A 15903-nucleotide genomic window follows, 5' to 3' on the forward strand; every position below is an offset into this window, starting at 1 on the left:
CAGAAGCAGGCCAGCACTTTTTTTTCTTTTCCGGTTTCGGCTTTCAGTTTCGGTTTCATATTTTTTGTTATCTATGTATGTTGTATTACATATTAACGAATGTCAGTGTGTGTGTGCACATATAAAAAGGAAAAAAAAAATAAAAAAAAACCTGTTTGACTCTCGAGTAAAACAATTTGCGGTTGATTGTGTTTGTCTGCGACTTAAATAAAAATTACCTCATTTCACACTTGGTGGATTTTCATTTGATGCGACTGTAGTTAGTATATCTCTTTAATCGAAAAATTCCAGTAAAGCGACAATAACAACAACAACACAAAGTGCAATGGTTTACAAACGAAGTGACAAAAAAGCGTCGCGAGTCAAAATAAATTAACAACTTAATTTCTCATTCACATCCATACATATTTCCAATCGACAATTCGCGTGTTTTCATTAAATATTTATAAAAACAAACAGCAAGCAAAAAAGTGTTTCGGGGCCAATGCTGCATGAAGGAAAAAAACAACGACAACTTCAACAACAGCAATAACAGCAACAACATCTTGAGTTGTGGTAAGTGAATGCCTTTTATTGTTATTGTTTTTGCTAATTTGACATTCACACGCTCGACTCGAGACAAAGTGAAGCGTGGGATTGAGAGACATACTCGCGGTTCATAGCCGCTGCTAGTTCATCTTATTGAACTAAGCATTCATTTAGTTCCAATTCTTTGCGCTGCTCATTCTCCGACCGTTCGTAACATGGCTGCAAGAAACAGCTGATCTTGCAGCAAAAGCATCTTTCTTAGGGCTGTCCACTTGTTTTTTGATTGAGAGCAGTCTTCTATCATCATAATAATTGATTGAGTGCTAATAGGTTTTAGGAAGTCTCACTTGTGCAATATTATTAAATACTTATTAATATATCCTATTGATTATTTACATACTTGCTACACGTTAAATGTTTACTTGTATTAATCAGAAAACTTGATCTGTAAATGCTGAAATATTCACTTAAAATGAGTACTTTACCTTTTGTTTCAAACAACAACCATATATATTTTTTAATGTGTCCATTTCATTGTTTTTAAACAATACGAAAACGTGCAAGGCTATTCCAGAATATACTTACTTTTATGGTAATTACAGAAAGCCGACGGACATTTAGCCGTAGCTAATTAACAGATTGACGCTTTGATTAATGTTCATTGGCGATTTGAATACGCTTTTCGTTTTTATATCATCACCGTGGGCCTCTTTTTTCTGCGGTTTGTCACAGTTCTGATTGTTGTTAATGATAGGTTAATGTATCGTGTTTAGTCGTTATTTAAAAGAATTTCAACGTGAATTGACAGCTTTGGTCTTGTAAATTTAACTTTATCAAATAAATGTATCGCCATATAATCTCGTTACTAATGCAATTGATTTCCATTGTAATAAAACGAAATGACAGATTTATTTTGTTGTGTACGTATTTATTTTAAGCTTCTGTATTTATATTGACTGACTGTGCAAACACATGAATTTATGCCTGCTTATACCAATATAAATAAATAATTGAAAAGAAATTGTATATTTATTGTAGTATACTCCATATTGATTTAGCATCTGTGAATTCGTAAACAAGAATAAACAGTCAGTGAATAATCGAATGGTTTTAACTTGTATTATTTTTGTTTGCAATTCTAGAACAACAACCATAACAATGTCATAAAGTAGTAGCGGATCGTAAAAAGTTAGTAAACAAATCTACAAAAAAGGCAATGCTTAATGCAACAAGTTCGTATTGATTTAATACACAACTTTAATGGAGTGCAAAGTTCGGGTTGAGAAAGCATTTCACACTCCGCTCACCGAAAAATTTTAATGAAATTAAATTACTCAATTAGGTAACACGTAATAAAGTTCCCACTGACATTATTGTTTGACGATGATTACAAAACAAAAACAAAAAGAAAGAGTTTCATTGATTTATGAGTCAATTATTAAATGTGCTTTAATTGCAATGCAATTAATCAAAAAACCAATGCAATTGAAATGAAACCCGCTTAAATAATTGTCAATTCAATGTGGATTTGCCGACGGCAGAGAAAAGTTGTGGTATGCAAAAAGCAAACCCATACAATATTTGGTTTTAATTAGTTAGTTTTAATTTCGGCTCGTCGAGGGTCGAGAGTCGTCAGGCAGCAATCAATTTTATCTAAATAATTTGCAATGGAATAAAATTGAATGCACATTCCAAACAGTTGTTGTGATTCCGGTATGAATGTGGAAATTGCTTTTGAGCGCATCAAAATAAATTGGTTAAAATTCTATACTAAATTTCTAAACTGTAAATGCGAATACGAGAAAAGCAGACGGACAATGAATGCACATATAATATTTTTGGTAATCCGTATATTTTGCAATAACTTTTGTGCTTTTCACAAATTGCCAAATGGCTTTCAAATGTTTTCACAATTCCTGACTTTCGAACCCTGTGACGTGTGACCAACCCCCCCTTTAGCCTTTAGCCCCTCACCTGAACAACACCCGCTATTGCATGCATACTATATGGAATTTGCATAACAAAGCCTCTCAGCCCCAAGTGTTGTTAGCATATTTTAGTTTTTATTCTGAGCAAATAGATAGATAGTTGCACAAAGCGCAAAAATGCAACATTTTAATACCCTCTTTTGTTCTATCGATCCATAGGGAACAGTATCCTTTTTTTTTCCTTTTTTTTCGTTTTTTTAGTATGCACTCAAATTGCGTTTATTTGCCATAAAGTTGTGGAAACAGTTCTGTGTCTGCAACTTCTTAGCTATATCTCGATTATCTTTGTCTATCTCTGTTAGCTCGTGTCGTTTTCATTTGTGCTTAATAAAGAAAGAAAAAAAACAAAAACAACAGTTTTTAAAAGCAATTTTACTGCACTTTGCTTAACTCAATAAATTGTTAAATACTCATTACGCAAAAGCTCTTTTGTTTCCGTTTTTATTATTTCGATCAGTATCAATTTCATTTATGATTATTTCCCGCTTTTTATGCACTTCATAATTCATATATTCGCAAAACTGTTCAACTGCATATAGAGTATGTTGTGTTGGTTTCTTTTTTTTTTTCTTACATGCCTGCAGCTGTGGATTTACACACAATGTTATTTTGTTTACTTATGTTTGACCAATTTTGTAACCATTTTGTGTGTTTGTGAGTCGTGTTGTTGCCCGAAGTCATCCTCTGTTTATTATTTTACTTGTCACTGTGCGAAAGGAAGAGGAATTACGTGACTGGGCAGAAACATGAACTGCAAATAATATTGTAAAAGGCAAGGGTATCTTTGGGTCGAGCAGTTTGTTCAGCTACAATTTGCTTGTTATCTGTTGCAATTAAAGTTAATCACTTGTTCCAATTAGCGCTGCAACTGTGATAATTTCCACTGTCTATATGTGTGTCTGTGTATATTTGTGCTTAACGCAATTATGCGGCTATTGTCGTCCTGCCGCGCTTCGTCAGTGCAGCGCATAAACATCAAATCAAATTACATTGCTAATACGCCACGTTGTGCGAGCGAAGAGCGAAGAGAGGAAGAGAGAGAGAGAGCAGCAACGCATTCGTTGTGCAATTTGTTTGCATTTATTTGCCAAGCTAATGCTTGTCCGCATAAATGGCCCCAAGGCTCCCTCCGAGGCTAATGACTGGCTCAGGCTCCGCCTTCGGCCTCTCTCGCCGGCACTCAAACTTGAACCCGACCGGGAGAATGTTGGTTGTTGCTGTTGCTGTTACTGGAATTGGAGCTGTTATCCAGTTATACAGTCCAGAAAACCCTCATTCGTTTTGCGGCGCTTAGTTTATGCGTCGCGTCCCTTTGTATACATTATTTTATTCCATTTTTGTTGGCGTTGCTGTTGCTGATGTCGTTTTATTCGCGTGCCATTTTAGCTCCCGCCGTGAGTCATGGGAAAGTTTACCCTCAACTCCCCTTGCTCCCTCACCGACTCACGCCCACTTGGCGTTTTTGTTTTAGGACTTGCATTATGAATTTTTTATAATTTCTTGTGTTTTTTATTGGTCGTTTGCTCGCCTTATTTTGTTTCGGGTCGTTTTGTGCGTGTGTTTTTTTTTGTTGGTGGAAAGCACAGGACACGCTTTAATATCCCTGTAAACAGCTTAGGCAATATCATTGCAAATGTTTTTACAGCACTTTTGGGAGCAGCGTTTTTGTCAAACGTTGAATTTCGTATGTAGTTTTTTGGCTCTTTTAAGGTTCGCCCCTTTATTATTCTTTTGTGTACTTTTATCTACTATTACGAATCGTATTGTTCGGAGATTAACGATAATAAATCAAGTATTGGCTTCTGCCAGACCAGATTCATTAATAATAACGAAAGTTCTGACGAGGTGCTAATGCGGCTCGATTCGCAACCAGACAACGAATAGTTCTGCATGATTTATCCACAGAGCACAAACAAATATTCTGTCAGATTTAGCCAGATGGAAGGCAGAAGCAGGAGCATCACGAGTAATCTCCTTAAAATGCAATTTGTTTTGTTGCAATCAACGATTTTTGATGATGAGAAAACGGGTCGGGTCGTCGTGTCCTGCTCCTGCTCTCAACTTCTGCTTCTGCTTCTGCTTCTGCTCCTGTCGATGACGATGACGATGATGATGATCGAATGCGAGTTGAGTAACAATTTGCCGAACAGCCAAATAAATTGGTTGTTATTTTTACCCACTTGAAAGAAAGAGAGCGGCAAAAATTCTGGGGAAAAATAAAATTTGTAGTTTGCTTGCATTTTTTTTTCTGTTTTTTTGGGGGTTTTGGAATTTTTTACGTGCGCACCACTTGACTCAAATTGGTTGGCTGCCACTGTGATGCATGGCCATGCCAATGCGGTTTGAGTGCTGCGACAGCACGGACAGACAGACTGACGGATGGACAGCGAGCGAAACTGACGGAGTGACCAACGGAGAGCAGCAACGGACCAGTGCAATGAATGAATGAATCACCAGCAATAGGGAAGCTAACGGGCAGCAAAGCTGGCAGACACACGCATGCCTACACTGAAAGAAAAAAAAGTCACCAAAGGAGTACTTCAATGCTTGAAATTTCAAGTGATTCAAGAGATTCTGCATAGAAAATGAAAAGAGAAAAGTGATTTAATAAACTCTACTTTATAGATTAAACCACACAGAATTTGTTTTTTTAGGTGATTGAAATTTTAAGTGGAGATTTTGCATGGAATTATTGAATAAAAAGTAAAAACCTGTTTTTGTAAGCTCTTCTATATAAATCCAATCACATTTTTATTGCGCTTAAAATTTCAAGAAGAGATTCTACACGAAATTTGTGAAAAAAATAATACAAGAAACTTAATTTTATAAGCTCCAGAAATTTTGTTTACTGCACTTCTACTTTGAAGTGGAAATTCTGTATTGAATTTTTGAAAAAATTAAGGAAGCTTTTCTATATAGACCAAACATATTTTTAATGGGCTTAACTTTTTAAGTGCATATTATGCATGTACAAATAAAAGAAAATGTATTTTCCGATTATAAAAAGCATTGTTGCTATGTCGAAAAAAAACAAATTAACAAATAATAATTTCACTTTCATATACTATAAATAAAATGTAATATATGGTACACAAAATATAGATAAACGATGTTACATAAAAAAAACAGTACCTATTAAATCAAATCAAAATGCGAATTAATCTAATCTGATCATGATTTTTGTTCGTGAATCTAGAAATGTGTTTCTAGTATCACATTTTTCAGATAGCAAAGTTATTGATTGTTGTTGATTTAATCTCGAACCGATTGATTTTGTTTTTCTCTGTGCACACACATGGCAAAAGGCAAAACAACGCTAACAAAAGCGCAGCGCAGTGCAGGCAGCGAAGCGTGCGTGTAACTGCGGGAGGAGAGGGGTAAAGGGATAAGGGCATAAGGGGGATAAGGGGTCAACTGACCAGCGGGGCTGAGCTCAACTCGACTTGGCTGGCGAATCAGCTTGGCTTGGGGTTGGCTTGGCTTGGCTTGCTCTGCGGCATTGTTGCTTTTGCTGCATACTTTATGGCGTGCTGGGCACACTGCATGTTTGCCAGTAACAGATTTGTTTGCATTCCCTTTTGTTTGCCCAGAACCAGCTCCTAACTCTTCCTCCACTCCACTCCCCGTTCCTCTTGCTCGCTGCATTCTATTTGCCTGCACGTATCAGAGCCGTGTTTCAATTTGCACAAAAAACTCGCATGTCGATTGCGCTACGTACTTTCTCGTCGTCGTCGTCATCGTCTGAATGTGATTGTTGGATTGATTTCTAGTTTGTGAGCTTAGCTCGTCTCTCTGACAATGAGCCAAAAGCGCCCCCTCCTCCATTCCCTGTAGCCTGCATATTTTTGCATTTCCAATCAAATTCGTTGCTGCAAAATTTACATCGCTTTTATCAATTAGCCCGTCGTTTAGCCAGCGATAGTGTTGAGGTATCTACAGGTACGCAGCTTATCATTATCAGCGCCAACAACACGGCCTTCGTATCTCTTATCAAGCAATGCCTGTCATACATTGTCTCCCCCCCTTTCTCTGTCTTTGTTCTGTTTTGCGACGCCCTTATCGTTCGCCCGCTGTTGTTGCAGTTATTTAAACAATTTGTTGATTAGATTTTCAGCTTTTCCTTTTAAACACAGCACACACACACACAGCTTTCGATGAGGAAAAGGTCGTCGTCGTCGTCGTTGAGCTTGTATTAGACCTTTTTATTTTCCATCGAAATGATTTTCATTTTCATTTTGTGTGTATGCTTGTTTTTTTTTTGCTCTGCTATTTAGTTGTTGTTTTTGGCATTTAATTAAATGCATTCCTCTCGCATTTGTTGCTGTTTAGATGTTGCCTTGCTTGTTTACCTCACAATTATTTGTTTTGCTCGTTTTGCCGAGTTGCGGCCAACTATTTGGGTATAACTTGTTTACCTGGGCGCAATCAAGGAGCACAGCTCTCATATTCACATATATATATATATAACATATATATACATCATCAACTAGTTGAAATTGAGTTGTGTGTATGTGCTTACAAATGTTGTTGCTGTTGTGAATGTATTTGCCTCTTCATATTGCTGTCGTCATTAGCTAATCTCTAGCCTCGCCTTACCGAGTTGACACATTGCCCATGACATTGCACTCAGATATCGCAATCTGTGTGTGTATATGTCGTGTTTTTATTTACCATACCGATGCCTTAAATTATGACTCTGTTAATTTGACAAATAACAAAAGGTTAGCCATAAATTAACTTAAGCAAATAGCAACTAAATCTTTTTTAGTGGAAATGTAATGTTAGTTTAAGTCGTATAATTAAGTCTGAGAAGCACGTAAACTTACAGTCAGTGCATCGTAATACTATATATGATTCACTCTAATTTAAGTTATATTACTGATCTCTCTGTATAGAAGAGAATTGAACTAGATTTGTTTGTAAAGAGAGTAGTAAATACAATTTTAATTGACAGCCATCTAATTTTATGAATGAATTTTTAAATGAACCAAAGAAATTAGTGTTAAGTATACGACGTGTATTTCTTGATAAGCTTATATTTCTTATGGCAGTAGATAAGAGATTTCTGCAACATTGTTTAATCAAGTATACGTTGAGAGTTAACACAAAAACTATTGCTACAGTTTCTGATCTTAATATCAGCTTTGAGTTAAAGACATATATCCTTGTGTTAAGTAATTTTATTAACGCATTTATATTTATAAAAGTATCAGATATTGTAAAAAATATTTATTGTAATTTAAACATATCCAATTTGTAATGTCTATAAACAAGCAAATGTATTTTTCGTTGTATTATACCAATTTAACAAAGTTCTCTGTGATTTTATATTTGATCAACATCAATAGACGAGTCTTTATCATTTGGAGATATTTGTCTGAGAAATTATTGCCAGATAACACACAAAAGCTTGTAAAGATTACAAGGTATCTATTAGTTATCTTTTCATTGAGTAACTATCACAACAGCTTGTTATAAATACAGACCATGAACTCACTCAACTCAATACAGTAGCTACTCAATGTGATTATCGGGAATATGTAATGAGATAAAGTTGTACAGGTGTACTATCTATTAGTTGCCATAAAAGGGGCCCATTTTGCATTTAACGAGAACGAGAACGAGAAATGATGCAGAAATTGGCAAACAAATCAAACGTGGACGAGAATGAGATGACAGGCGGGAGACAGCTCCCTGTGGGAAGCACTGTCTGAATACTCATCGTACTTATCTAATCATTCATATGCCAAACAAGATGACTGATTACGTCGCCACATGCATGAGAGGCAGAGAGAGCGCCACTGCGAGTGTGTGTGTGTGTGTGTTGTGTGTGGGTTTATGTATGAGCTGGCTCGATAAGCAAGACAAATGTGCTGTGTGAAATCTATAAAGCTGTATGCCTAATAACAGCATGCACATGTCATAAAACATACGCCAAAATGAGAAATGTTGCCAAGTCAGCCAAGTCATAGGAGGTTCCTCCCAAGCTGGTCCCAATGCCAATCCTAGTTTCAATCCCAGCAGCGATCGACAACAGTGCGTATACGTGGCAATATTTTGTACGGTTTTTTTTTGCCCGCGCTAGCTAAGTCGCTGAAATGCGAAAGAGATTGGCTGCCAGCAGACACTGCCATCTCTCGGTTTATTCAATTTATGTTATAACATTTTCTAATGCATATTTTGAGCGCGTGCCTGAAATGTTTTCCATTTCTAGCTGCTGCTGCTGCTGCCGCGGCATCTTTTCTCCTTTCGCTTTCGCTCTTCTCCCACGCTGTGTGCAGCATAATGTTTGCTCTGTGGCGACATTTTTCCCGTTTAAGCCACAGCCGCACATCACCTGAAAAAAAAAACGAGAGAAAAAGTATAAAGTTTGCTGCAAAACTATTTATCTACTATGAGTACGTGTGTGAGTACTGCGAGTACTCGCTCTGTGTCGACCTGGACAGCAGAGGCTTTGCCATTTTTGTGTCCACTATGCTAACAATTTGGTTTTCGCCATCTCTCTCTATCTCTCTCGACAAAGTTGTGCAGCTCGAAAAGTATTTTGTGTGCTTGCAGCTATACAAAAAAAAAAAAAAAACTGAAAAAAATGCACCTTTAAGTTGTTGGCCCAAAAGTCCTCAAGGTTTACTTGTGGAAAGTTTAGTTGTTATTGTATTTATGGCCAACTTTCGATTGAGTCATCAAAGGTCAAACGTTTGATTTTTAGTTTCCTCTTTGCGTTTCACTTTCAATTTGCAGCGACGCCAATTGCCCATGGGCTTGGGACAGCTTGGAGGACAGTTGTAGATGCTTAGTCACATATATGGCTATATAAATGAGCGTGTGTATGGGTGTACGGGTGTGCGTGTGTGTGTGTGTGTGTGTGCGTGCCATTATGTGACCATTTGCAGAGCTTTTGCTATAAAGACTAGTTCGCTTTTGTATAGCAGAGTGCTGGCTGGAGGGGTGTGGCAGAAGGGGGCGTCGTGGTGCTCTGGCTTTATGCTTTTTTAATATGGTCTTCCACCTCGACGACTACCTCGTTGTCATTGTCAGACTCTTTTGTTCGCCGCAGTGGCTGACCACATTTAGTTGTTGTCGTTTGTTGGTTTTTGTTGTTCTTGTTGTGGTTGTCATTGTCTAACTGGGGCTTGGGATCACACACACACACGCACACACACACACCGACACACAGTCAGTCAGTCTGCAGTCCAAAGTCCACTGTGCACTCAGTGCTCACTGTTCACTGCTCACTGCTCGGTAGTCCTTCCATAGTATCGAGAGTTCATAAGGTTCTTCCTGCGGCCATTGTTCACTAATTTTGTCACGTTTGCAGCTTTTGTTGGCAGTTCTTTTCGTTTTTTTCCCATCTGCTCTGCTACGTCGACTTCTTCTCTGTCTTTTGCTTTTCGCTTTGTCAATCTCTTTTCCAGCAATTTGTTTGCCTCCTCCCAGCATCGATTCTAATCTAATCTGCTCTGCGCTGCGTTGCGGCTAGTTGGTCATTTTAATGCATTTGATTGATTTGCAGTTTTGCGAAATCTCTATCACAAATCATAAAGCACAAAATGCCATCTTAAGCCACAATCTTTCCCTTTCCCTTTCTCTCTCGTTGCTGACCCGAACAACAGTCAGTGCAAAAAGTTTGCCAACCATGCGGGTCAGGTGTATTCTATGTGCCAGCTGGTTACCAGGTGGCGGCACGTGACTCGCACGGCATGTCCTCTCCTCCAGTTCCTCATCCCATTCCCCTTCCTCGCCAGCTGTTCCGCCTAAGTGTGCTGCATATTTTAGCGTCAACTTTGGCCCCTACAGTTTTTTTTTGTTTTAATGTTACTGCCTCCTGCTCTCCGGCTGTTCCGAGTCATGTGCTGCAAAATACCTTTAAGCGCATGTTTTGAATATTCCCGCAATATTTCGCTGTCTTCTTGCGGCTCAAACACTCTTCTCAGTGTGAGTGTGTGTGTGTGTGTTTTTTTATTCGACATTGTTTTCAGTATGAGGTCGTGGTATTTCGCGCAAGTTGACGCAGCTTATCTCATGCTTCCCACTGTCAGGTCGAGCCTCCCGTCAGCTCTAACATGAATATACATATAAGCAGAGAGTGTATTTGTATGTGTTGCCAAGTATTTTTGCACAGTTTTCCGAAGCTGCTTTGCAATTTTAAAACATTTTCCAAGCGGGTAATGCGAATTTTTCAGAGTGTTTGCGCCACCTCTTATTTTGGGTTTGCAATTTATTTTACGCACTTAATTGCAATCATCTGAACTATGCTACTTATTTAGCATAATTGTGCAGTATTTCAATCTAAAACTTTGTTTTTTATGTTGATTTTCTATTTCGCTTTAAACTGTAGTCCCGATTGCAACATCAATCATACGCCATGTTGCAGCAGCAAAAACATGGCAGTAGCAACAAACCACGACTTTATAAAACAGTGATTGATAGTCCTGTAGATTTTTAATCGTAGCAAATACATTTAATTTAATTTAATATTTTGTGCATAAATTGTGAATTAAGAGTCTGCATAAATTTGAATAGTCAGAAAATAATAAAATATACATTTGATTTATTTAATTATTTTCGTTGCTCTGATATATTGATATATTAATTGTGCATAAAAATAAAGCACAAAATGTATGCATACATATTTAAATAATAATTTCGTTAAGCAACTGTAGGAAGCAGTCAGAAAATAAATTAAAATATTGAATAAGTATGCATTATATAAATTGTACCAATGAAAATAAATACTTTTTATATTTTGTATGATTTTGTATCTTGATATGTATCAAACATCTAATAACCTTGTAGATAAAATATATGTATACATAAAATATTAATTTCATTAAACAATATTTGTGAATTATTGAAACAGAATAGAAAATTATAAGCATTGAACACAATCAAATGCAATTAATAATCCGAATTATAATATAGAGCTGTATATAACTGAGTAAATTGCACATAAACTTAAATTTTAAACTATCGTAGAAAACGGCATTTGAATTATAAAAATAAGAAACAAAATTGCAATCGTGGGCAACTAGCTTATAGAATCGTTAAATGAGAAGAATTATACATAAATATTAAGCTATCTCTATAGATGTTTTTTTTTGTGAACAAAAATTATTGAAACCACAAATCAATGCACTTAAAATCCCGGGACAGCCAAAGAGTATCTGGAGTTGTCTGCGCTTCGCGTGAGTCTAGTTTTTGTGTCCTTTTTTTTTACATTTTGCCTGTCGCAGTGCTTTACATCTTTTTAATGTGGAAAAGCTTTACTTACTTCCGCTGGCAACGGCGACGGCAGCGGCAGGAAACGGAAGTTTAACTTTTGTGTACATTTTAGTGATTCGTGCGCAGACACTCGCCCAGCCCGCCTGGCAGCAGTTTGCCACCGGCTATGGCTTTGTATTGGGTTTGGGTTTGGGTTTGGATTTGGGTTTGAGAGTTTTGGGATTGGCTCCGATGGCAGATATCTGCTGAGCTGAGCGAACGAATGGAGTTGGAGGGAGAAAAGAACATGCTAATGACGTTTATGTTCTACATGAAGTGTGCTGTTAACAAGACTTTGGCCTCCTACAAACAACAACATCGCACAACATCGAAGACTGCATTAGAAATCACTTCTTTTTAATGTGCTTGCTGACAGCTCGTTGTTGAGTTTGCTCCGCTGCTCCTCTTCCTCCGTCATAGACTTTAATAGTTTTCAGCAAAACATTTCGTAATCCTCCACCTGCTGCTGCTGCTGCTGCTGAGCTGCTTATAACTTTCGCTCGGGCCAAGAGAAGAAGCAGGATCCCCAATAGGATTGCCGCACGCTCCGTCAGCTTTTGGTTCGTGGCAAAAGTTACACAGAAGTCGTCAGATTCGAACGGGGCGGCAAACAAGCACAGAAAACTTTTTTCGAAACTGGGAAAAAGTGCCAAAGCTCGTTATTACAATTCCTATTACTATTACTATTATTATTTTTATTATTATTTCAGGCTTTATTTAATGCGTGCGCCGTGCAAAATCCGTAGCATGCTTTTGGGCGCGTCCGCGTTCAACTTTTCAACTTTTAAACAAAAGTAGCCAGTGATTCGGATTTTGATTCGGATTCGCATTCGCATAAGAGTCTCGCTGATTGCGTGCTGCACGTCCATAGCTTTTAAGAGTTGAATGTTGCAACCAGTCACGCCTTTTGCCCCCGCCCCCGCACACACACATGAAGGAAATGCATTTTCAGTGGCCGTCAAGAAAGCAAGAGAAAGCAATTTCAGCTCAGTTTTATGAGCATTTGTTGCTGCCCCTGCTTCTGCCCCCTGTTCTGTCTCTTGCCCCATAACTACCGGACTTTGCCATTTGCTGTTCGCCATTTCAATTTGCCTCGAGTTAAAGATGCCAGCAGCAGCAGCAAAGCTTTTTCTTGACTGCTCAACTTTATCCTCACATCATGACATCGCAATGCCGTAAAAGCGTTATGGCAAATTGTTTTAAGCTGTGCGAAAATGCCATCAAAATCAGTTGACTATGCAAAGCAGCGTCGCCAGTTTGCTCTGCTCTGCTCTGCTGTTGCAGTTGTTCCCTTTCGAGTCCTTCTCCTCAACGTCGAGGGAGAGTGCGAGCTCGTAGGGCCATTTGTTGCTGTTGGCATTGCATTTTATGGCTTGTGCTTGTCAGCCATTGTTGCGGCCATCTCTCCGACTCTGTCTCTCTCTCTCCTTCGACTCTTTGGCTTGAACTTTAGTGGCTCCCGGGAGTCCTCATCGTTGGCGGTCAGCGAGGTCTGCCCCAAGCAGCTGTAAAGAGTCCCTCTCTTGAAAGCATATGCTTTGCATATCTTGTGGAGGGAGCGAGATTCCCCAATGTGGGACTTCAACAACGAGCTCGAGACGAAAGCTGAGACTGAATTGTGACAAATGACTTGGCCATTATCTGAAATGGCCTCACAATCTTGAGCAATTGATAAACTATTTTGCTTTAACAATACTATCAACTGTCTAACGATGATTAGGTCAAGTCTTTAGTAGCTCAAATTGCTTTCCTCCGAGACTTTGACATGACACACTTTGTTGTCATAGTCGATTGTGTTGTTGCTCGTACAAAGTAATAGTACTTTCCCTTCATCTTGGCAGCACTTCAATTTAAATTGTACAACTGCTGCTGCCCATCAGACGGAAAAGTCGCGCTGCGAAAAGCCAGCAACTGTTTGTGGCATCAGCAGTGGCAACTGCGAGTCTCATTCTTCATTCCCCCACTCCACACCCCTGAGGCTGGCCCTTTGCCTTTGGTTGCGGAGCTTGGCTGCCTTTTCACGCGATCCGCTCTTTGTTTGCGCTTTGTTTGTGGTGGCCCCTTTTTTCCTCCTCCTCCTCCGTCTTCGCATCGCTTGTGCCATGCCACGCCCAGTGCAGCAACGCCTCCGGACGCCAGCGTGGCTCCGGCGTGTGAATCCACGCGGCTGCTGACACTTGGTAGCATACCCTGCATGTGAGGGGCATCATAGCGGGTATATTGCTTTAAGCACAACTTAAAACTTAAAACAGTTTCTTCTGATTAAAATTTGACTTTATTAAGGTTAAAATTGTTTTGTAATATCAAAAAAAAAAAAACAAGAAATACTTTTTATACTCCAATGTTGCTTTATCCAATCTATTTATTATTTCATTACAACTTATATAATATAAGTTTGTTACTTGTCTTGCCTGCCTGTATATGTTTTAAGTAACTAAATTCTAACTTGTTTAAAAAGGACGTACGATAATAATGTATGACAAGTTTAAGCATAAACTTTTATTCACTCAACACTTCAGTTAGAATGTTCAATTACAGCAGAAAACATAAATAAATATATTACATTTATTTTCACTTTAATTTTACAATCAAATTCATATATTTATAACTTTCTTATTTCAATGTATCGTAATACTTCTCAAATAACTCGCTTACTACTGTTTCTAGGGTATTTCTTCGTTAGGCTGCTGACTGCAATTAAACTTTTTTCGGTAGAAGTTTGTTTAAAATTCTTGCACACTTATTATTTTAAGTTGTCCTCATTCTGTTGACAACTTCTTGGTTAACTTTAATGTGCTGTCAACACTGAAACAACTTGCAGGCAATGAAAAAATTACATAAATTATTGTTAAAAAATGTATTAGAATTATTCGTAATTACTTTTCACTTAAGACACTGCATAGAATTTTATACTTTATTGATAATTTTCTGCTCAACTCGCTTTCTTAATAGTTTCGTTTATGTTAAATATATCTCAAGATATCACATCTCAAATGTCATCGATTTATCATTCTTCATATACATTAATATTCTAAATCCCTAAATCACATTATGTTTTTCACTTTTTCTAATTTAAATGTTGAGCCCAAAATATTAAATATAAATTGAAAAATTCAAAGTCATTCTGTTATGTTTTTATTAATATATAATCTAGGGCATCTGTTAGTCAGTGTGCTTGCGAATGTTTTGCAGTTTTTTACTTGCTGTTTGACGCTTCGCTTCGCCGCCTACCAAACGTCACATGCATAATTTAATGCAAATAATGCACTTGTTTCGTTTCGTCTCGTCTCGTTTCATTTCACTTCACGTGTTGCGAGGGTTTTGGGCTTTAAAGTAAGAAGATGTTGATGCCGGCTATAGGGGAGACTTTGTGTGGTGTAAGCGTGTAAAGTGCAGAACTCCATTTAGCATTAACTTGGCCGCCTTAGCTGCTGTTGCCTTGGCTGTGTTGGTTGCATTTATTTAGCATATTTCTCGTTTGTATAGCATTTCCGCTTGCCGCGTTGGCATAAACTTAATTTCCGGTTTCTTGGCGCCGCTCGACTGTTCCATTTTTTAATTCCTACGCTGCCGGGCTGCTGATGCTGCTTTGTCGCTTTGCTGGCTTGGCTTGCCCTTTTTTTCATTTTACAACTTGTAGCTGCTTTTGTCTCTTTTGCTTTCTATTTAATTTCCCACCCGAAAGCGTGCACGCTCTCTCACGTACTTAGCAGCTGGCATTTGCCATTTTTGCCATTTCGCTGTTGCCATTTGCGGTGCGGTCTGACACCATCACAATTTCCATCAACATCAACAACTGTTGAGCTGCTTCTCCGCTTCCCGCACTCTTCACTCGCTTTGGCATCTTCGCAAAATGAGTGAAATTACTCTTTACAAGCGTAGAAGGACTGTCAGCTACCCATTTTCTATATAGTTTCGGGTTGTAAGTTTCGTCGCAAGTGCCATCCATTGAGCACCACTCAGCGACAGACGAGTGTTTTGTTGTTGTTTACCTACAGACGACATTTTGAGTGTTTTATTTATTTTTTTTCTTTTTTTGTGTGCATAATTTATTGTCTTCAATTGCTGTGCTGACGCAATGTTAAACTGTGAGCTTAATCAGGCTCATTTGGCGCAGAGCAATACT

The 15903-nt window shown here is 38.2% G+C and overlaps 1 protein-coding gene and 1 long non-coding RNA gene across 5 annotated transcripts in view; one reads left to right on the plus strand and one right to left on the minus strand.

Moving 5' to 3' along the window:
• LOC133839871 (palmitoyltransferase app) overlaps positions 1 to 15903 on the plus strand; it is a 70865-nt gene that overhangs the window by 1267 nt on the left and 53695 nt on the right. For all 4 annotated transcript variants that reach the window (XM_062271499.1, XM_062271500.1, XM_062271502.1 and 1 more), the window contains exon 2: positions 460 to 555. The gene's annotated coding sequence lies outside the window, so the exon portion shown is untranslated. The remainder of the gene's footprint in view (positions 1 to 459; positions 556 to 15903) is intronic.
• Positions 396 to 1516, minus strand: LOC133839884 (uncharacterized). Its single transcript, XR_009894145.1, has 2 exons — positions 1114 to 1516; positions 396 to 982 (listed from the first exon to the last, which is right to left on the minus strand). It is a non-coding gene; the product is annotated as an uncharacterized LOC133839884 (long non-coding RNA).

Source organism: Drosophila sulfurigaster, chromosome 3 (assembly GCF_023558435.1).
Source record: "Drosophila sulfurigaster albostrigata strain 15112-1811.04 chromosome 3, ASM2355843v2, whole genome shotgun sequence".
NCBI lineage: Eukaryota > Metazoa > Arthropoda > Insecta > Diptera > Drosophilidae > Drosophila > Drosophila sulfurigaster.